The following is a 23,136-nucleotide window of genomic DNA, read 5'->3' on the forward strand; positions in this document are numbered from 1 at the left end:
GGTGAAAAGATAAGTTAGATAATGTGAAAAGACTATTATTAAATCCAAGGCAGATAGCACCTTAATAAAAAAACCTAGCTGACAAAAGTGAAGAATGGATATGGAAGTGGATTTTAAAAATTTAAAAAATAATTATTTCTAAAGAGTCACAAGCCACTTCATAGTTAAAAGTAAAACTCAAAGAATCTTTCATTAAATTACTGGTGCTGGAAAATCAGTCATAGTAACTACCAACCAAGAAATAGCTAACTAAATCTTCATTTCACCTTGAGACTTATTTTATTATATTACAAAACCAGTGTATTAAACAGAGCCTTTGGGTGGCAGTATAGTCTACCATTTTTCAGTGATCCTTACGCACATTCTGCTTGTTTCAAGGTGTTTTCAAACTTCGTAGTGATCATTTGGTTTGAAATGTTCTTCTCCCCAAATCACATAACTGGCGATAAAGAGCTTTGGAAAAGCTTAAAATACCCATCTTTTACAGAATTTTTCAGAGAAAAGATAAAAAAGGGAGAAGTGAGGAAAGAAAAATTAAGGAAGGTGTCTCTTATTTGGTGCCATTTCTTTTGATTTTTACACAATTCAATCTAAAAAATCAATTACATATATCTACTAAAAGATCCTCATGAAATGCTATAATTTATAGTGAGCAATAAAACACATAAATCTTCTCCATTACCTTTTTCCCCCCATATAGCTACTTGTAATTTTTTGATTGCTCAGAAGATATATCTGCATGTGGCCAGGCTGCTCATCTTGATGGGGAAGGTGGACAGAAAATAAGAGGAGAATTACTTCTCTAATTTTGTTGTGATGATCATAGTCATCAACATATATTTTTCTTCTTGTTTTTACTCTCTCTCCCAAAGTAATTTTAATTTGATTTAGTAAACATTTGAGAGATGTTATCAATAACAGGTTATAAAATTTGTCCAACTGTTTCTAATTGTTGCTACCTGGCAGAACATGTAAGTAGAGAGCACATAAATATAAAATTTCAAATTTAGCCAATTTTTTAGGGTTAATGCTTTTGCTACAAACACCTGATGACCTTTGTCCATTCATGTCTTCGTTTTCAGTTGACTTTGAGAGGCTGTGAAATTCTTGTCTTCCAATATTGAAACTTTCATTAGAGGACACTACAGATGATTCAGAGAAAATACAGAACCTCTAGTGAGCCCAGCATACTTGGATTTTCATCTCTAGTACTGGTCATGTTTAGCTTGGATAAGGAGTTGCTGCAAAACATTAAATGAGACAGGAAAGAAGATTATAAATAGCTTTGTATCCCCATCTTAAACAATATATACACCACTGTTTAAGATAAGATCTCATAGAAATATGATATTAATAAAAATTTCCAGAGGATGAAGTTTAAGCAAAATGTCAGATAGAAAATGCAGGTAGTACCAGTTAACTGAAAAGCTGTAGCATTGTCACTGTCATGGACAATTGAGTATCACTGTTCACATCCTATTACAGAAATGTTGGACTTCTCTACTCTGAAGATTCAAAACATTTTAGCTGTTTAATAGTTAATAATCCAGGTCTTGTTTGACATGATCTTTTGTAAGGAAAAGCTCAGTAACTCTTGTATTTAGCAGTAATAGGATAACATGCTATAGTAGTTGCAGTAATTGTCCAACAGCCCTATTGCTTAGCTGCTTTTTCTTTTTCTTTTTCCATTTTATCCTCTATTCCCTCCTTCCATTTCCCATGAGGAAGAAGTTCCCTAAACCACATATTTCAGGGAAAATAAAACAAAACACTCACACAACCTCATGAAAAAAATAAAAGACAAGTGAAACCCCCATCTTCTCAAACATCTTTGTGAGGGATAGAAATCACAAGGACTTGTACAAGCGACTACACATTTCTTTGAATACAACAAAAACATATCTATTATTGAATCTAAGATGCAGTGAAAGCATTAGGTCTTGAATAACTTACAAATTTTTACAGATAGTAAAGTTATTTTTCTTCAATTTTCACATGTGTGGTCATGGTCATTCTCAAAATAACTAGTTCTGATCATGTATTGAAGCCTTTAAAATCCTAAATAAGTTATCTTACCCTCTCCTAGTTTTCCTGCTGTCATTATATTTGACCAAGTTTTTGATATATTAAAAATTTTTATTTTTGCCTGACAAGGAAGGCTAAAGGAAGCTCAGATTAAGATCTGGAATAAATCACTAACTGGAGTTCTACATTTAATTTTACTACAGCAAACTAAAGGACATTGTCCAGTCTGAACCATATGAAGTGTGAATAGATTCTTAGTGTAAGAGATGTATGGCTAATAGACCAAAAAAAGAAATGCTACCCAAGGCAGAAAGACACACTGAATTTGATGCAGGAGTTAATAATATAAAATAATCATAGGTACGTGTAAAAAAACTCAGTAAATATTATGCATCATGTTTAGGAGGAAAAGAGAAAGAAGGAAGAAAGAGGAAAGCAAAAAGAAAAAAAGAAAAATAAATAAGTAGCCTTACAGTGAACTCAAGAGCATCAAGAGAGCTGGAACTGCTCAAAGGTAGAGGATGACAGGAATGCCACAGGTTAAGTGGAACTTCTCAAAAGAATAATGCGTGGCATGTGATTGAAGATCCACATGGAAAAAAATTAGTGACTTAATTGGACACTTGTTTGCAGCTCTGACTTGAGCAGCTCTAGGAATAGTAGCATAAGAAGAGTAGCCAGGTGTAACAGTGAGAAACTGAATGAGACTTCAGGCTATAAGAAACATGAAGTAAAAAAAAATTAAATAGATGGGTAAATTACAAAAAAGGAACATATGAGAAGATCAGGATAAAATACTCTGTTCAGTTAGAAAGAGTATATTGATTTTGTGGTCTCAGAAATAAATTGTATCTTTGAAGTTTCAAGTAAGAAAATACCTGTTTCCTCAAATGGGATTAAAGGAAGCCTTTGAAAAGAACAAAGCTGAAAAACCCAAGTGTTCCACAATTTGCTAAGGTACTCCTTTTGCCCTCAACTTGAACCTAATTTACAACATGAAAAGAAGTGACTACCCTTACTTGTTACCATAGCCTGGAAAGTCAAAATCTGGTGAAGTTTTGTTTGTTTATTCATTTATTTTGGTTATTTTATTTGGTTGGGTTGGAGGACTTTTTTGAAGCATTTCCCCATCAGCAGTGCCTGAACTATTGTCCTAAACAACACCATTGTTTGCATCCCATTTCACTGGTGGAAAATAAAACAATTATAGACTTTACTAAGGTTTACACAAATCTGGTTTGTACCAAAAAAAGGCTGTGACATATTTTGTAGAGATGAGATGTCTTCTGTGGTGAGACACAATTGTGTGGTCTGTATAGGTCTACATTAAAAGTAAGTTAGTGTGTGTCCAAGTAAGTAAATACAAAGTGATGGGACACATGAAGCAGTACCCATAATTTGAACCTTTATATTCACACTGAACCCCCTGTGATTTCTATATACACACTTTCCATGTTCTTTACTCCATATAGAAGGTAATAATGATGGAGCCCAAATTTCAGGTTTTTCTTTTTCCATTTTCTAGTCACATATTTTTTTTTTCTCCAAGGGCATTTTTATAAGTAATCAAAAACAATATTCAGCACCTTACATTTGACATTCAATATTCTCAGAATTATAGAATTACCAGCATAATTCCTGAGTGCACCATTGTGTCTGCTTAAGTGGGTATTTGCACTATAGCTCCAGGTCAACCAAAATAAAGATTTTTTTTTTTGGTGTTATTTATTTTTTTTTTTGTTTTCATTAAACACAGTTATTCAAATATTTCTTCAGCACCTTTGTAGTTTTGAATTTTAAGAATGAGAACTAATAGCCACCATATAATGGACTGTGTTTAATGGACCTTAATGATCTGGCTCCAACACCCCTGCCATGGACAGCAACACCTTCACTAGACCAGGTTGCTCAGAGCCCCCTCCAACCTGGATTTAAACACTTCCAGGGTAGGAACATCAACGTGCCATCAAATTACAGCTTTGCAAACATATGCTTAGGTTCCTGAAGGATCTATCTGAATTGTTATTTAATAAATTGTGTTTCTTCTTATTTTCTCTAAATAATGCCTCATGCTGAAGGAAAAACATATACCTGGTGTAGCTGACTCTTTTTAAAACTTTTAATGGATGTCATGGCTTATAAATATAGTGCAACATATATGTTTCAAACAATATGTGTGGTTGTTGATGATTTTGGGGCAGGTTTTTTTTTTAATTTATTTATTAGTATTTTTTTAAAGTAGCAATTTTTAAGATCATCATCTTGTATTCACTAAGCTGCTTCCACCTTTAGAGAGAGCCAGTCTAAGGGAAGCCCCAGGCAGGTCCTCCTCAGTCCTTCTTCTAGTTTAGGCACTACATTTTCACAGCAGGTATCCAGACTGACTTAAAATTATGCAAGACTAGGTTTATTTTATGAATTATACTGTGGGCTACTGAGGACACCACTTCATGGTTTTGTTTCCCCAGGCACATGAAAGTGAAAACTATCCCAAATTTCTGCTCACATTCAAAGTGTCTGGACATTTTCAGTCCTAAAGACCCAGAGCCAAGTATGCTAAACACAATTCAGCTCTGACAGGTAGGAAGCTCTGAGGCAAGGTCTCAATATCCACCAGGTTTGTGCTTTTTTAATCTACTGAGTTACCTGACAGCTAGTATAATGTTTCAACATATTAATTTTTTTTAAAAAAGAAGAAAATTTTTAACAAGCTCTGAAATTAGATTCTGAAAATAATTTCAGAACTTCAAATGATAGGTGCTTCATCATTTGTAGCCTCTAAGAATATATGTGCTATAATTTCTAGAAGAAGCCATAGTTAAATTATTGTTGTGAATTGAAAATACCTCAATTTCAGAAGCTACCAATTCTGTGGTACAATATGCACTTTTATGCTGAGGTGATCATACTGATTCATTTTATTACATAAACTTTGAGAATATATGAAATTGCAAGAACATGAAAATGGCATGTATATTTTGCAGTAGAATGAAAATTTAAAGTGTTCAGCTAAAAAAAAAGTCATTCTGATTACAAGGATGTCTCTTAAGATTATAATAGATCATGACATCAGGAAGCACCTGGTTTGGTATATTAAAGTCACTATAGATTCAACTGGACACTTAAGAGTTAAATGAGAGCATGCATTGCCTGCATAGCTTAGTAATTTTATGTGATAAAAATGAATTTTCTAAAATATACTCTAATGTTTTTAAGTCAAGCTTTTGAAGGTAAACCTAGTCATAGCATGAGCAGTGTTCCAAGAGCATGTCAAGTGCTCACTGAGATATCTCGCTTCATTCAGCCTCTCTAAGATCACATCTAAGGCAAGAATCAGGAGTAAGATCTATCTATCTATCTATCTTTCCTTAATGACTCATCAAGTAAAATTCTCTGTTAAATAACTTTTCTAGCACAATCTGGTGATGACAATATTACTCATATAAACACCAGTTACCTTCTGAAGCTGCAACACCCATCTTCCATGAAACATTTAGGATGTATCCCTGGGAAAAAAAAATAAATCTCTTTCTGTTTTATCTTGAAATATTTATGTTAATACAAAAAAAAAAAAAAATTGATTTTCAACTGTCATTGTTTTACTGTGTTTTAGATGTTTTTCCTCCACAGGTAAAACATTATGAGGTAGTTATCCATAGATCTGAAGATTCTACAACATTCTCAAACATTTTGTTCTTTACCACCAGTAAAAGAAGAAATCTAAATATGCAGGTGAAGTAAGGATTTTAAATAAGTTTTCCTTAATTCTGTTTGTGTCAAAAGAAGTATTACATTACTTGGTAATTGAACAAGCAAATGAAGAATCATTGTACTTTTAGCTACATATTTGGCTCTTCAGATTCGAAGCCAAGACAAGAATCTCCAGATCCATTTGTCCAAGCCAAATATGTAGTCACGCTTGGACTTTGCCATTAGAAGCCTTTAAAAAAAGCCTTTATAAAAAATTCAATGTGATCTTGAAGGAACTAAAGGAATCAGACCTTGAATATGTAAAGAGACAAAAACAAATGTTTAATGATGGGAACAACAACAACAATCATGATCATAAAAAATTGGGGAAGAATTGAAATTTACGAAGTCATTGCTTTTAAAAACAAAAATTATATCTCTAATCATATGTAAATTATGTAAAATTATATTATGTAAAATACAAAAAATTATATCTATAATCTTATAGCAGTTATTATCATAGTCATAATTAACCTTTTCCTTCTTCCTTACTTTCTCCTTTTCAGGTAGTATAACAAATTCTACATAGACTGTTCAGTTCAATTAAAATCTTCAATATAACTTTTTGCCTTGTAAATAATTATTCATCTGCAAATAGTTGCACCTTCAATTTAATGTGCATGCAAATAATATCAAAAGGAAAAAAAATCTGAATTTAATAATTTTGAAGAAGGGGGCTTTCTTTCTGAATGTCAGAATGGGTTAAGCTGAGTGATATGATTTTCAGGCATAATAAGATATTTAGACACATTTATTAGAAAGAGCAAAATTGTCTTTACAAAACCAAAGGCCACTTGTCAGTTCAGAGAAAAACCCGTCTCAATTTCCTTTTGTGTCAGGAATCCAGTGCAGTTATTTATTACATCCTGCCTGATTTACTTTATATATCTCTATAAAAAAAATAGTGAGTTGATGTCCTTTTAAGACATGAGTTTCTAGAGTAAATTAAACCATTCCTGGTATTTGAGCTAAACCATGTAACTATTTCTGTTAAAGAGATGCATAGGTAGTTCTTCACATCAAATAATCAAAATTATGTGATATTAATATATTATTTATATTTATTTTTATTATTAATATATTATTTCTATATATTTCTATTATTATATTCTATTTTATGCTCTCATTTTGGAGTTTGATCCTGTTTCTATTTCCTCTTTGTAGAAGAAAAACATCTGACTGTTCCACCTTACCTCTAACCTGACCCTTTGCAGCAGCTGTCAGGTGGATCTCCGGAGGAAATGGCATCACCCTGGGCTGCTTTCTGCTCCGAACATCAGGATTTAGTGAACTTGCATCTGAGCTGCTGCCTGTACTACTGATGTTCCTGGCCTTAATAAAGCTGCCATGCTGCTGAAAGCTTTCTGAAATTCAGCTCTCACTGATTCGTGTTTCAGCTCAGCACAGGTCTTGCTAGTGTTTAAGTGTTGTTATTGCTGTTTTAGGGGAATTACACAACACTGACACATTCAGACTTCTGTGCATTTTTCTGTCTCATTTGTACAATAATAACCTTTTGATAGATAACAGGTTGCAAGCTTGATACCAAACTTTTAATTATTTTCTTCTCTATATATTTTTTTAATGTGTGTAAATTAAGATCTGAACAAAAAATGAGAAAAAATTACATTAATGGATCAACAACATTCCAGTAAGTGTATGTGATATATTTTCTTGCTAGGTTTAAAGGGGTTTTAGTCTGGGCTCACACAGAAATCTTTGGATGAACCTCTGGGCTTGCAGTTCTCACTAAGACTACAAATAATCCAGATGAAAAAGAGCTTTAATAAATCTACTGTTGTGGCTGCTCTGCTAGAAAAGATCAATGAATTTTGCAGTGATAAGACTAATACTCATAAAGACAGTTGACATACCTATTCCTGCTACAAGCCAAAGCTCCAAAGATTTACAGGAGTTAAACAACAAAATCACCATTTAGTGAATAATTAGTCAAGGATGTATTGCATTTTAGTCTAAAAAAAATCTTACATCACAATAATCATTATCTAGAAAGAGGAAATAGAGAGCAAAACTCATGGGAAAAATATTACTAATGATACTTTATGCACCACTGAAAGCTGCTCATTATTACAGTAATGAAGGTGATATAAAAATAGAAATAGAATGGAATAGATTTTATCTCTGCTGATGGGTATGTCACTAAATTAATAATAGTGCTAAAACTAGAAATAATGTTTTTTTGAAAAAACTGGCTGTCTAGCTAAGCATGTGTGTAAAATCAGTAACAACTTCATTAATAGTTATTTAATCCAATTACTTAGATATTATGATTACTTCATCGACTAATGCTTCATAAGTAAACAATCAGTATTTCTACATGCTTGAGTAAGGACAAACCATGCTGATCTAGCAGTAAACGAGTTTACTGCCTAAATGCCCTTCTATATTTTTAGATATGTGTTTGTTAAATCTCTTGCTTGATTCTAAGAAATCACTTCTAATATGGCATTAGAAAGAGAAACATTTTATCTATTATGTAGTGAAAACTGCAGTATTTTCCATTAAGAATTTTGAACTCTTTTACTAAATTCATAGATGAGATTAATAAAAGCTGGTGAAATCATGCCATTTCTATCAGATTTGACAAAGCAAAATTAGAGAAGAAAACAGCTTAAATGCTAATTTCAATATTTTCACAACACTTGTCTTTTTCATTTTGAGATATTGCTTCATTTACAAATTTTGCTAGAAATATAAACAAGGAAGGAAAACATTAAAAAAATAACTTGGTTTGAGACAAAAATTATTTAATTATAAACAAACCAAAATATTTTCAAGTTTTAAATTCATTTGGAAAATGAAAATATTTTTCACTTTTGCCTGAAAATGTTTGAATTTCAAGACCTTCAACAAATCAGGTGAAAATAATTTAAGCTATATCTTCATTGATATACAAATTAATTTTTTTTTTACATGGCTTTCTTTTAAGGTAAAATGTCAAATAATTTTTTAGCTGAGATTCCTTTCATCATAAAATGAGGTGTATCAAAGTTATTCAACTGTCCCTCCCCAGCCTCACAAATTAGTAGAGGAAGAAGAGGAGTGATTGAAAGAGGAAATTTAAGAGAGAAGAACTGACAAAAAGAGAGTTTATTTTCCTTGAAGTAAAAGTAAAGTAGTAGTAAAGTTCTTGTAGTTTCTTGGATAGTGAGAAGAAGAACTGAGATTAGAAACCTCTCATTCTAGGTATCTTCAAGATGGAAAGCAGGGATGAGTCAAAGCCCAGTTTCATATGTAATTTTTAATCTTACCTACATTTAAAAAAATAAAAAAATTATTTTTTTTTACATGGATTGGATAGTTTTACAAATTAGCCATAAGATTATTACTAACTGCATTGTCAAATTGCAGAACATAATACAAATTATGATTAAATAGATTAAAGACACTATTTCAATCACATTTTTAATTTCAAATACATTGTCAAACATTTGTAAAAACTTTGGAAGTCCTATTTATATTCAAATCTATGAAATGCATATAACATTTATTTTCCAGCTACTGTAAAATGAAAGATATCATATTTTCTACTTGATTTACGCATTTGAACTTTAATACAACATTAACATCTTAAAAAATACAACATATGCATTTCATTTTCCAAAATAGTTTTGCCTAATGAAGATATCAACATAGTTTACATTTTAAAATTTAATTCAACCACATTTCATTCATCCATTGGGGAAAGAAACCCAAAAAATAAAACAACACATAAGAAAGTAGATGAAAACAGGTTCTGTTCATATTCTACTGATAAAGAAGTGTTTTAACATTGAAAAGTCTTTTAGGTCTACTTAAATTAATAGTGTCAATGATTTGAAGCAACAATTGTCATTTCAATTCCTATTAAAATTCAGAGTCAAACTAAGGAGAAAGTCATATCTCAAGAGCACAGATCAAAGAGTGTGTGGGAAGGACTATTCCAGCCCCTTCCTCTTGATGTGGGACCTGCATATGCTACTGACAGGTAGATTCTTCATTAAATGTGTTGATCTCCCTATTGTTTTACGACAGCAGAAGCACACAAAGCATTTTCCTCACCCTTTTTCTAACCTGAGGACAGTTTGTTACATCCAGGTGTCTTATGTAGATCTTATATTTTCTTGTTAAACAATTTACTATGATACTGTAACAGTGAGACTGTTTGCCTGAGGATCTTCTACAGCTCCAAAGCTCTTAAAGGAATTTTTCCAGAATTATTAGCATCACCTTCTTTTCTAAGTCCCAACTCTTTGCAAAGAAAATAGTTATCATGCCAGGGTACCTGCACTGAAATGATTTAAGGAACTATATTATAAAAACATAAATTACAAAACATTGCTTCATACACTGTGAATATTCCATCTGACTCAGGAATCTAGATGAATATCTTTAAATGAATTATCTTAAAGTCTTAATACCCGGTGGTGCCAATAGCAAATTCATTCACAAATACCTTTTAGCCAGTTTTTCTCTCTGCTTTTTACACTTTAGTAATAACAATGGTAATCATGCTTACACATGAAAAGGTTTCAAGTGATTATTATTTCAAATAATAAAAATTATGCAAGAGTTTGAATATCAATCTGTCCCTTTTAGGAATAAAAGCAAAAACAAGTAACAGTATCTGAAAGCTGATAATTCCAATTTGCTTTGGGCTTCAGGGGGAGAGCAGTCTGTCTTCTTCAACCATACTGGTCATTATACTCAGAAGAAGGTATCTGGGATTTTTTTACCTCCCTTTAATTAGAATTTTCTGCACAACCACAGATAATTTGTTCAAAAATTCTGAGTTTTTGAGATCTTCCAAGAGGGGAGTGCTTATACAAGTAATTGAATGCTCCGAGCTAAATTCTCAGTCACTGTCTAGATGGTGAAAGTTTCCCTTGCAAGGGTTCTTACAGTGTTGTGTTCAGCTGGATTGGGTGAGATTCCCCACCCTGCTGCTCCACTCAGTTCCCAAATTCTCGTAACCAGCTGCTTTGTGCTCCCACACCACGAGCACTCCAGCTCACAATCACAGACACAATCTGTCCCACTGCTGTTAAACCTCAGAAACCTCACACAAACTATGGTCATCGTATGCAAAAGCTTGTCCTACTCGACCCTTTTCTATTGTAAAGGTCTTATCTATGTAGGATTTGGTCAGTCCTGCAGCAATAACCTTTCTAGGAGTCCTCATAAAGTCCAGTTTTTTCCACAGAAATTAAATCAACATGTTGAAATATATAATTCAATGTAGGCGTGGAAGGTCCTGCCTGAGGAGATCTTCAAGTCCGTCCAGAATTCCTACCTGGAGAGCTCTTGCACCAGCTAATCCAGTGCTTTGTTGCAAGGCAGCCAGCATTTCAGCCTCCTCATGGGGCAGTCCATCACTCATCTTGCCACTATCTTGTCTGTGCAGATGAGTAACTAATGAATTGTTGTACCAGCTGGGGAATGAATGGCCTGAGTGCAGCGGATGTGTGTGCACATAGCTGCAGCCCTGATAACCAGCCACACCGCTTTGACAACACAACCAAAAGGTGATCTCCAAAGTAAACTGCTCAAAAATCACATTAGTATTCCCAAATTTGTTCACTGTTTAGGAAAATTCTTGGTTATTTCTAGTTCCTGAGTCCCTGAGTGCATTTAATGCCCACAGTGTTAAGGTTTCAGCCCATTAACCATCTTTAATTTCAAAACTGCCTTCGTTGATTAATTTTTTCCTTCAGGCTACCTCAGATATCTTGTTCAGTTTCATCCTTTTCTTGTTGCATCAATGTAGACATCTTGAATATAGGCACCTCAAAGTACATTTCTTCCAACTTCCTTTTTTCTGAGCAGTGCTAATCTGCACAGTCTAGTGCATGGTTCCCCACTTACTCCACAGGTCACACATCCCCATTATCTCAATCTCTTCTCCACTTTGAACTTTGTCATTTGTATTTATTCCTTTGGCAAACCCTTCCCACGTGCTGTTTACCTTCACTGGCAATTGCCTAAGCCACCTTTCCCTCTCTCGTTCTCAGAGTCTTTTATTGCCTTTATTCCAACCTTTTTACTGTAAAATGCATTATTCATTTTTTGCCAATATTGTATTTCTTTTTGTAAAAGACTTCTTTGGTTCAGGCTTCCTTCTGATGTTTCTTTCCCTCTCACAGATCTATAATGTGTTTATTCAATACGTAAATTATTTAAGATTTTTAATAAAGTGTTTATTTACACTAATTTGTGTTAAATTATTGTGTACATTAACCTGATGTTTGGAATGGCTGAAATATCATTCAGACAATGAAAGTATTTGTCATAAAAATGAGCTTGATTGTCTTTGGAGACTATCTGGCATTTGTTTGGGTAAGAGAAGGTTATTTTACTTTTGTTCATCTGAAATCAGAAAAAAGGGAAGGGAAAGGTATATTTATCTTTCTAGATCTCTCTGACATTGCTGCTGTTTTAATCTTGGGGTTAGATGCAGCATAGATGAACGTAATGTTATTTGTACATTTATCATTATCATGAAAATATTCTGCAACAGCCCATACTTCAAGCTGAACAGAAAATTAATAAAGATCTTTAGTGGCTGTGATGTCATTTGAACTAATACAATACTGAATAAATGTGTTTACCTTGACATTAAATTAAATTCTGTGGAACACCTTGCATCACATTTTATTTTTTGACATTTTTGTTATTCCCAACTGGCTTCTTAACAGATTGAAACTTTTCATTATACAAAAATCCATAAAACTAGTATTATATGATTTTAACAATTATAGCTATTTTCTCCATGACATGTGCCCCTCACTCCTATTAATATGCACTTAAGCAAGTACCAAGCTGATATTATTTATACCTTTGAATGAAGTACACCAACACCTACAATAATTTCATCTTTGTGAATCTTGCCTTTGGAGGATGCTATCTTATTTTCACTTTTAAATTTCATTTAAAATATGACTGATTTTATGGTCTGTTCTCATGTTCTGTGTAAAGCAAGATAGAGCATTCTAAATAGCTCCTTTTCAATTCTTGGGGATTTTCATCAGTCTTCTGAAAAATCATATCAAAAAAACTGAGCACTATTCATCCAAAATTCCCCTTAAAATGGTAATTGATGTGAATTAGTTTCAGTTTTGAATTGAGTACTCATTCATGTTTTAAGGGATGTTTTTTCTGAAGATTTGGTTAAAGGTGTAACATTATCCTTGATCATATTTTTCCCTGACTTCAAATTACAGAGGATTTAGGTCTCCTGGTTTGATGTTCAATTTTCCCTTGCCATATTACAAAAGACATGTAATCTTTGAGGGTTGTGTACGCCTTTTCCTGGTATGAAGGACAACATATTCTGACTGAAAACAAGCAAATGTACTCCCATTTCCAAAACAGCCAAGTGGCATGTATTTTGTGCTTTTTAGTTTGTTGGGACTTTTTCTTTAATTTTCTGGAAGAAAATTTTGCTGCTGTTTGCATGTTTAACTTATGCACGTCTGGTTTGTTTAGGACAAGTTGTTCCTAGAAGGAATTGTATTTTATTGCCTCCAGTACTGCTCAGTGTCTAGTATAATGAATGCATCTTTCACTTCACCTGGGTTTGCCCTTTGCTACAACAGCAAACCTCTTTACTCTGTGAATCCCACTGAAATAACACTGTTTTGTTACAGGTCATGGATCTTCAACCACGCTTTTAAAGGCTGGGTAAGAGCAAGCTGCTTTGTGATGATAAAATGTACCTGAGAGGAGTGCTTCATGAGATTCTACCTTAAACCTCCCTTTTCCTTTGCCTGGAGATATCCTGCTCACAAAATTTTTCTCTGACAACATAGAACATAAGTGGTGCTTGATGTAGTGAGGAAAAGCAGAGCAAGGTATGCGCCTGTATTTGTTGTACTGTGACATCCTGTGCTTTCTGCTCCATAGGAGGGGTGTGCTACGCTGCCTCTGGACCACGTGCAGCTCTGGCATCGCCCATGCCTCCAACATATGACTGCCAGCACCCTCCCAACACATCTGAAAGCAGTGTGAACAGAAACCAAAAAGGCTCCCTCTTCCTGATTTTTTAATTAAGTACCAGAGTTAGGACATGCTGATAATAAATGATACTACCTACTTGAATATTGATGGGAAAAAGTCACCAGTATATAATAATAATTGTATGCAGCGCCTTTGTGACGAGCTTTGTGACACAGAAAATTAAGAATGCAAGAGCAGAGATTTCTTGTTGTTAGGAGAAGAAAAATAAAGGTGCAGAACTCTTTCATGAAAAGCATTTGTGGTTCTTAGAAAGGCAAAGATAGCTGATAATGGCAAGAATGGAATAAATTTTTTTATTATTTCAGATAAGAGAGTGAATGTGGTTGTTTTATAAGTGCAACACATAGATAATACTATTTCAGTAAATTTCACAGTTATCTTGTGAGAGTTCAGACAGTGTGAATCACTTGGCTCAAGAGTCTTAACTTGCTTCAAGTAGTTTAATTTTCTGAACTGGTACTATAAACAACAATGAATGGCTGATGCCTTTGTTGAGAAACTGGACAGAAGCTCATATAATATTCTGTTTATTCTTTTCAGACAGGAAATTTTGAATTTTCCATTGAAGATGAGGAGGAAGATACTCTTCCTGATAAGTGTAGCAACACATATTTATCTTCATTTTTAACATAATATTAAAGAGCTGCATATTTTTCCCACATGAAACAAGCCTACGATAGATTATTCCTAGGTATTCACACATTTTTTTCTTTCAGGTACTGTGTGACCTGTTCCTTGCCTTGTGCTATGCAGTTTCATAACACTTTCGATAAGAAAATTTTATGCAAAGTTTTTATTTTCTGATGGTGTTTTTAGCCAACCAGATTTTTAGATTCAGGTAATTTATTTCTGTGTTCACCCTTATTACAGTATCATGTCTTCATGAAAAAGTTAGGATGCTTGACTGGAAATAAGTAATGAGGTAGCACAAGTGCCTCATTTCTTTATGTTCATAAATAATATTAGCTGTTAGAAAAGATACTTAGCTTATTTAAGTTTTGACTGATTTCTCTCTTCTGTTTTCAGAGAATCAAGCACCTTCTTCACAAAAGTAGGAGTAAAATTGCTGTGAGGAAGGAATAGGAAACTCCATCTTTCATTCCAAAATTGGTTGATTGTGCAGATGAGAGTGCCAGACTTGTCAAATTCAAGTGTCAGCCTCATGCTCTTTAGTATGGGAAAAAGATGACATTGGAAAAAGTAGGGAGAATTTGTTCCCAGCTCCTATCTATGCACGTTAACAGCTTCTCTACGTATGTAAACAGCTCTTCTCTATGCATGTTAATCCTAAATGGTTTCATGTAAGATGAATAAACTGTTTTTAGAGTCTCACTAGAATGAGTAACATATCCAAAAAATATATTAAGTGTCTTTGATTCATGTGGGCTTGATGAAAGTAGTTTACTACTAAAGTGCTCAGTTGTAAAATCTGTTTTTCCTGAGCAAATGATTAAACTAAAGGACTTAGTATCTAAAGCATTTACTATGTACAAATTATATAAATAACAGTATTGCAAATGCTACATGGAAACCTTTGTTATTATTTCAAGAAGACTTTATGGATTTTATTTTATTGTACTCATTGAATTCTTTCACTGTAAAAAATACCTCTGTTCTTAAAAAAATATATTATTATTTATGGGTTTGTCTTACATAGCTATCTTATAATTTCTCTCTTTACGCTCTTCTCCACTTTTTTCTAACAAATATGTCAGCTTTTCTGCTTATATTTTAGTTTATTTCATCTCTATTTTTTTTATATTTGTATAATATTTTCATTGCTACTAGCACTGTTCTTCTTTTACTACAGTCCTTTTATTATTTAAGCACTAGAGAAGACAGGGATTATGCCTGAGAGCTGTTTCAATTTTTACTTTGCTATTCAGATAAGGATTCACTACTTCTAGTGAAGTGAGTTGGCATATAAATACAGTATCCCCACCACCATACTAGAGTTGTTAACTCTTGTATGAGATAGGATTGAAAAAGAGAAACTCTGTGGAACGAATAGAGGCCATTAAAACAGCCTATCATTCCCAGTACTCCTGAGAATGCCACTTCAAAGCCACATCAGTACAGCTGCTCTCTGGGCTTTTTTGAATCCATCAGTGAGTGCATGGACTTCTACACATCCCAAATCTGCTCCCGATTAAGAGAGTAAAAAAATAATTTTTCAGGCACCCTTTGGGTTACATAGCCAAAACTTCTGCTTAGTGTCACGAGTAGGAAATTACTGAGGGTCTCAGTAAATGAGCAAATCTATTTGATCTTTTTTATTTTTACTGTCAGAGAGAATCACTTATTACAGTCCTTCTCAAAGGACAAAAGGATAATTTGGCCAGTGGGTTCGTAGCTAAATAAGTCCATCATTGTAAAAACTCTAAGCCACTTTTACATTAAAAAGCAAAACTCTGATTTGCATTGTAAGAATATCTAGATATTGGGTACAACTTATTTCAGGAGTGAGAATGTTCACACTCAAAAAATCTTTCTTGAAAAATTTCAGTTTATAGATGAGATGAACTTTGGCACATATATGAATAGCCTTTATTTAGCTTAAATTCATAAGGAGATTTTTTTATATATCCATTTAAATTTTAAAAATGTGCATTTTTATTAAAAAGAACAGAATTCTCAGGAATTTGTTTTGATGGATGCCATTTTCCCTCTCACAAGTTAGCAACAAAACTTTTGGGTTTTTTGTAGTGACTTTTTAGCCACCACTCAGTGGCTTGTTCCCCAGAAAACTTCAGGCATGTCTGAGAAAAACAGTTCACTTTCATCTGATGAGTAGCACTGGCTGTGCTCCATGGAAAAGCCCCTACATATGTGTTTAACTTAAAGTTTCAGAAATACTGTAGACTGTCTGAAAGCATAGAGCTTAGAACATTGTGACTACAGAAAAAAACAAGACTAGAATATATAGTATCCATTATCTATTACATAATGTAAAATACATTCTATCACTCATTAAGTAATTATTATTGATCATAGTATTATAGAATGATTTGGGTTGAATGGGAACCTAAAATTATCTAATTCCAAAGATCCTGCCAGGAGGGGGAATTCTAGTAATGTATTCATATATTAAACATACTTTAATATATTTTATTATTTAATATTTTCTTGATGTATATTTAGTGTCTTTTAATATAAAATAATTAAATAACTTGATAAAAAAATTTACTATATAAAATATATATTAGTTTCTTAATAGAACATATTATTCCATTTTTTTATACAAAGATATATGCTTTATGTATGTTATACGAGATCCTTCTGTATTAAATATGGACAGACACAGGCACCTCTGGAGGGACACAGAAGGCAGACAAACCAGGGAGGTGGTACAGAACTTGAGGGAGGGATTGGATTGTGTGGGGCTTCAAACAGTGATGACAGCTGAGAGACTTTGTTTAAAGATAAAAGGAAAAGAAAATAAAGTCTACCCTGTCCTTGCCCTAATGGGTGACTTTTATCTCCCGGATGTCTGCTGGGAATAACATACAGTGGTTACAAGCAGGTCCAGGAAAGTCCTGAAATATGTTGGAAATAACTTTTTGACGCAGATACTTATAGACCCATCTGTAAAAGATTTCTCCTAGATTTATTTGCAAACAGAGAGGGACTCATGGGCTAAGATGGGTGGATACCTTGGTCACAATGATCATGATGTAGTTGAGCTTGAAATCATGGGTAAGAGGAGAAAAGCTGCCAGCAAAACTTTTGCCCTAGGTATGGGCAGAGAAGACTTTGGGCTGCTAAAGGAAGTAGTTAGTAAATCTCTGGTAATCTACCTTTGAAGTTACTGAAGTGTATGAATGCCAGTTACTTTTTAAGAGACATCTGTTAGGAGTGCAGGAGAAGGCAATCCCAAAGTGTCACAGGTCAATGAAAAGGGGCAGAAGCTCACCTTGGATGAGCAAGGATTTTCTTGAAAAACTTAGGTGGAAAAGGAAACTATGTACATTGGAAGCGAGGACAGGCAGGGCAGGAGGACTACAGTGACATTGCTCACCACTTTAGGGAGATAATTTGTATGGCTGCTGCTTGATTAGGATTCTGTTGCCCTGTGAAAGGCAGAAAGGGTTGTTAAAAATATGTTTACGGTGACAGTTACAAAGTAATAAGTATATATAAAGAAAAAACTAACAAACATATAAAGATTTTAGCATACCCAAATTAAACCTGTCCCAGTTCCTACAAAAATTATTTGCTTAATTTTTCTACTGTGTGGCCCGATATACAAATGGTCCCAGTAGAAAACATGTTGGACAGCAGCTGCATCTCTAAGTCATTTACAGGGGAAGATGAGTGGACTGTGTCCAAAATGCTATTATGCAGCTGCAACAAAATGGGGTTGGCTGTTTAGTAGCATGACATGTGAGTGCTCATTTTCATATTTTCCTTTTGCTGTGTTACTCCTCCCATGAGATAACTGAGTTGACTGTCCAGCAATTCCCAGTGCTCAAGTAAGTCTGTATCATTTCATTTTTTGGTGTAAATAACAACAGATAGTAATTCTAATCACTGAAAATGAAAAATGTGAGATAAATACACTGTATTGAAATATTTATCATGCAACTTTAATTTAAAATATGATTTGTTATAGGAGACAATATCTTATTTCAAATTTTATTTCCTGCAATTTTAATCTGATTGTTTTATCAATTTCAGGTTATGATTTTAAAATTGAACATTCTCTCTGAACAGTGTCAATCAGCATTATGGCCACTTAAACATTATAGAAATAATTGCATGCTAGTAGGTAAAAGAAGTTCAACTTTTTTATTACTTTTCTGATATGATAAAAACTTTCTACTAAAACCACACGGAATTATATATTATAGAGAGTTATATTCTTAAAGTGCAATTTTCTCAGCTTCTGTGTTGTAAAATTTGACTTAAAATAAAATGTTCTCTCTAAATGCCTACAATATTTATGTACTGAAAACGCCTCAGATGTCAATATCTCAGATGTTATTCTGTTCTTACAGCTGTATCAACAGGTAGAATTACTTTTTACTTAATCCTTAATGTCATATACCATAATTATCTAATGTAAATCTAAATAGTGTATCACTTTACTACTTTGTGTCTCTTAAAAATCTGAGCATGTGATACATGAATATATGTGAGTTTGATCCATATCTTCATTTCTCAGCTTGCCAACTTTTAACTTTGTGTTGTAACTCATCCATGAAACTCAGACCTTCATCACACATCCATTATCAGCAATTCTACAATCTTATTTTCCTGCTTGCTAGACTTTATCTTCTTTTTATTTCTATAGCTCCAAGATAGACAGAATTAGTTTCATAACCTGTTTTGTCTCACAATTCCTTAAGGAAGTTCAGAATACTGTGAATAATATCTATATTAGTAGTAGTAATGTCAATATTATTAATTATATTAATGTTAATAATAATAATCCCTGCATTCATAAAGTAGGCACAATATTAAAAGATATGAAGTATGAAATATTTTGAAAGGATGATTTTATGTTGATGTTTATATTGTCAGCAGCCCACTCATTACAATGTTGTTGAGGGTTTTAATATGATTCTTCCGAGCTGGCTGTTAAATTACTGGATTACTTTTTCTAAATCATCAAACACTTGTTTAGAGAAAATTCAGCTGTCTCAAGATAAGAGATATTAATAATCTGTGAGATGATACATACCTGGAACCCATGAGATTAATACTGAATACTCTTTAATCAGGTAGAGCTGAATTACAAGTCAATCATCCATACCCCAAATAAGAGCCCTGAATGCAGAACAATTCTGGGCTTCATTAGGTGATGATTGAAAAGAAAAATAACACCTTGAAAATCCAATTCACACAGAACACTCTTTAGAGAAAGTTCTAGAGGATAAAGAATACAAAATGAAAAAAAAAAAAGAAAACAGGGGAGATTTAGGAGGTCTTCTAACCAACTCAGAAATTAAATTATCTTGTGCTAAAATATTCAGAAATTTAAACACACTTATAAGGAGGCTAAAGAACCAAAGATCTGACAAAACCAAAATAAAGTAAAGGAAGGGATGGGTAACCTAAAGAAAAATTAGGACTCAGACCTCAGAAAATTTTAAATAGGAGTATACTTTCATATTAAACATGTAGTTAGAGAATCACAAGAAAGGTCAAGTAAAAATATTAAAGGATAATAAACAGAAGTGGCATCTTTGAGTAGCTTAGTTTTTGTCTTTTGAGTCAGTACATTTCTACAATGAACTTGCTTGTGAAAGCAGTAAATTGCATTCTAAATGAGTATATTTGATGCAGTTTATTAACTCTTGCCTGGGCTCTACTGGCCTCAGATCCACTGTTTCCCATTCCTCAGAATAAAATTGTAAATTCTTTCCAATTTAACTGATATGGATTGCAGAAGACAGTGAAAAACACAATCACACTTCTGAATTTGTGTAATGATTTAACCTCAGACATAATTAAATACCATGAAGACGCTTGATCGCTGGTGGTGGGGGTTGAGGTAAGAAGAGTTTAATAATTGAAATAAAGATAATAATAAAAATATTATTATTATTATTGGTGGTAGTAGTAGTAGTAGTAGTAGTAGTAGCAGTAGTAGTAATAATAGGTTTAAAACAAAGAACAGAGAAGAGAAATAAAACTCAGAGGGAAAACAAATGATGTACAGTGTATTTTCTACCCATCTGTTGAGACCAGTGCCCAGCCTGTCCCCAAGCAATTATTGGCCCCTTCTGACCAACTTCCCCCCAGTTTATATACTGGGAATTCATGGTACAGAATATCCATTTGGCCAGTTCAGGTCACTTGTGCTGGTAGTGTTCTCTCAGGAAGTTTCTTGTGCACCTGCTCACCAGCAGAGCATGGAAGACAGAAAAACATTTGACTTAAGCCCTTGAGCACTACTCAGTAACAACAAACACATCAGTGTGTTAATATTCTCGTACTAAGTCCAAAACACAGAACTGTAGTAGCTACTAAGTAGAAAATTAACTCTATCCCAGCTGAAACTCTCCAAGGAGAGTTGCTAAATCTTTAATTATTTAGGCTGTTGGAGAGATAAAGCCTAAAGCTACAACTGTGGTTAATTAAAACTGTATATCCTATACAAAAAATAAAATGTTGTGAGTGGAAAGAAAACTGAGCTAAGAAAAGCAGAATTCATCTCATACTTCTGAACCTGGAAATCTAAGCAATAACTGAGGATCTAATATAAACCAGTACTCTTCCCATCAAAGTCACTTGTGAGCCTCAGGTACTTTTGTGATTGGTAGGGAATCTTGGGACTAGCAGATTTTTAAAATGCAATGATTTACTGCTGGTTACAGTGGAGCATCCTGTCCTGAAGTAATGTAACTTTGAGAACAGTGAAGTAGGGGTTGATTTGCATTGCTATGTCAAAAAGATTTTCTGAATAGCCGTTACAAAACCACCAGTGATAATCAGAGCCAATAATTGTATTGATATCTGTAACACTACATTATAGTGCATGGTTCATCAAGGTTAAAACACACATACAGAAGTTCATCTAACCTTTCAGTACTCTCTTTGAACCAACTCTAAGGATGGAACATGACACAGCTGAGCAGCCAATACTTGGTCATATAATTATTTTACATACTTCTATTTTTAAAAAAGAGGCAATAGATAATAGAGTAACAATAGCTCTCCAAATCTCATAATTAGTTAACACATATTAGTGAAGACGTTCTGAATAATTGTGCTAGTATGAAACTATGCATGAAGGAAAAATGTTAATATATACACTTGTCAATATCTCATGCTAAAATATTGTGCTAAGGATCATCAAAATTGCCAATATATTTAAAATACAATACACATGCGACAGTACAAACTGCTTTTTCTCAAAATATCTCCCAGTTGTAATGTCTAAATAGAAAAAAAGAACATAATCTAATGAATATTGATCTAAACATAAAATGAGACCTCTCAGCAAAATGCTATTTACTAAGTTTCTAGAAGCATTCTGTAATTCTGCATGTGATGATCAAAAGTAGCTGCTAAAATAAACAAAAAAGAAAGTATCTTGAAATAGTTTTTTTGATAAGAACAGTTCCTGTCATTAAAAGAAAGACAGACTATGAATTTACTTTAGAGTTAGGGTTCAACTAATTCAGTAGTCATTGTTTTTTCAAACTGTATTTGCCATTGCAAAATAATTGCATCTTATTGTAGGCAATGAGGTAAAAATTAACATTAATATGCATTGGAACATGTCGGATTCTGAACTCATGGCATTTATCAGGATTGAGAGAAGACTAATTATGCTAATTACAAATCAGGAAAAAATTTCTATTACAACCCTGGTGGACATGAAACAAGTCCTATAACAGTCTAGATAAGTGAAATTTAGAATTAATGGAAGTGTTTTGTTTATTTGTTTTCCTCTTTTATATTAAGACAAAGATTGCTATGAATTAGCACATGAGGAAAGTCAACATCCAAAGGATCAAATGAGATGTATTTCTGTACAGAATGCATCTTTCAAAAGATAATGTAGCCTTCCCCCCTCTTAACCATCTTTTCTGGGCTTCATACAGAGATTTCACAAACTTTTTTTAAGCACAAGTTGGAAGCAGAAGTTAGACACAAAAGAGTAGCACATATGATAGATACTTAGGTCAAAGGAGGTACTCAGCTAACCCACAATGTGTTCACCATCTCCAATTAAGTAGCTGGAGAGTTTTTGGAGGATTCTCAGCTATCAGGAAGGTCAGGTATGTTGGCCTCCACTGCACCTTTGAATGGACTGACACACATTGCTCCTGACCTGCTGTCTTCTCATTGTTTGGGAGTTTTTTTCCTTAGGATTTTATGTATTTTCCTATCAGTGCTTTTCCTCTCTTACCCCTGAGCTGCTAACTATCCCTGTATCTGCTCTCTCATTTAACATAGCTCTATGCTATGTACTTTTTCACAATCCTTTTCTGCAACTTGCCAATTTTCCCATTTTAATAAAGTTTATGGAGTTAGACCATATCAAAATTATATCAAATACCAAAGACCTTTACTCACATAAAACTGGACCCCTATGTCCTGTAAGTTCTCAAAAGTTTGGTAGGTATTTTTGACCTTGCCATCTAATAACATATTCTATTTGTATTTGAGTTTATATACATATATTTTTTCAGACATCTGAGCCATCCTATGGTAAGGAGTTTTGCAGTTTGACTGTATTTTAAGTAAATGAAAGTAATTTCATTAATTTTGTCACCTTTTATCTAAATCTTTTTGATTCTACAAAGTCATTTTTGAGGTGAAGCAATCTGAATGATACTTTGTTTCTGGGATGATGATATTCCTGTCTTGTGTGAGAGATGATGATACAAC

This window comes from Cyanistes caeruleus, chromosome 4 (genome assembly GCF_971803275.1).
Source record: "Cyanistes caeruleus chromosome 4, bCyaCae1.hap1.1, whole genome shotgun sequence".
In the NCBI taxonomy this organism is placed as follows: Eukaryota; Metazoa; Chordata; class Aves; order Passeriformes; family Paridae; genus Cyanistes; species Cyanistes caeruleus.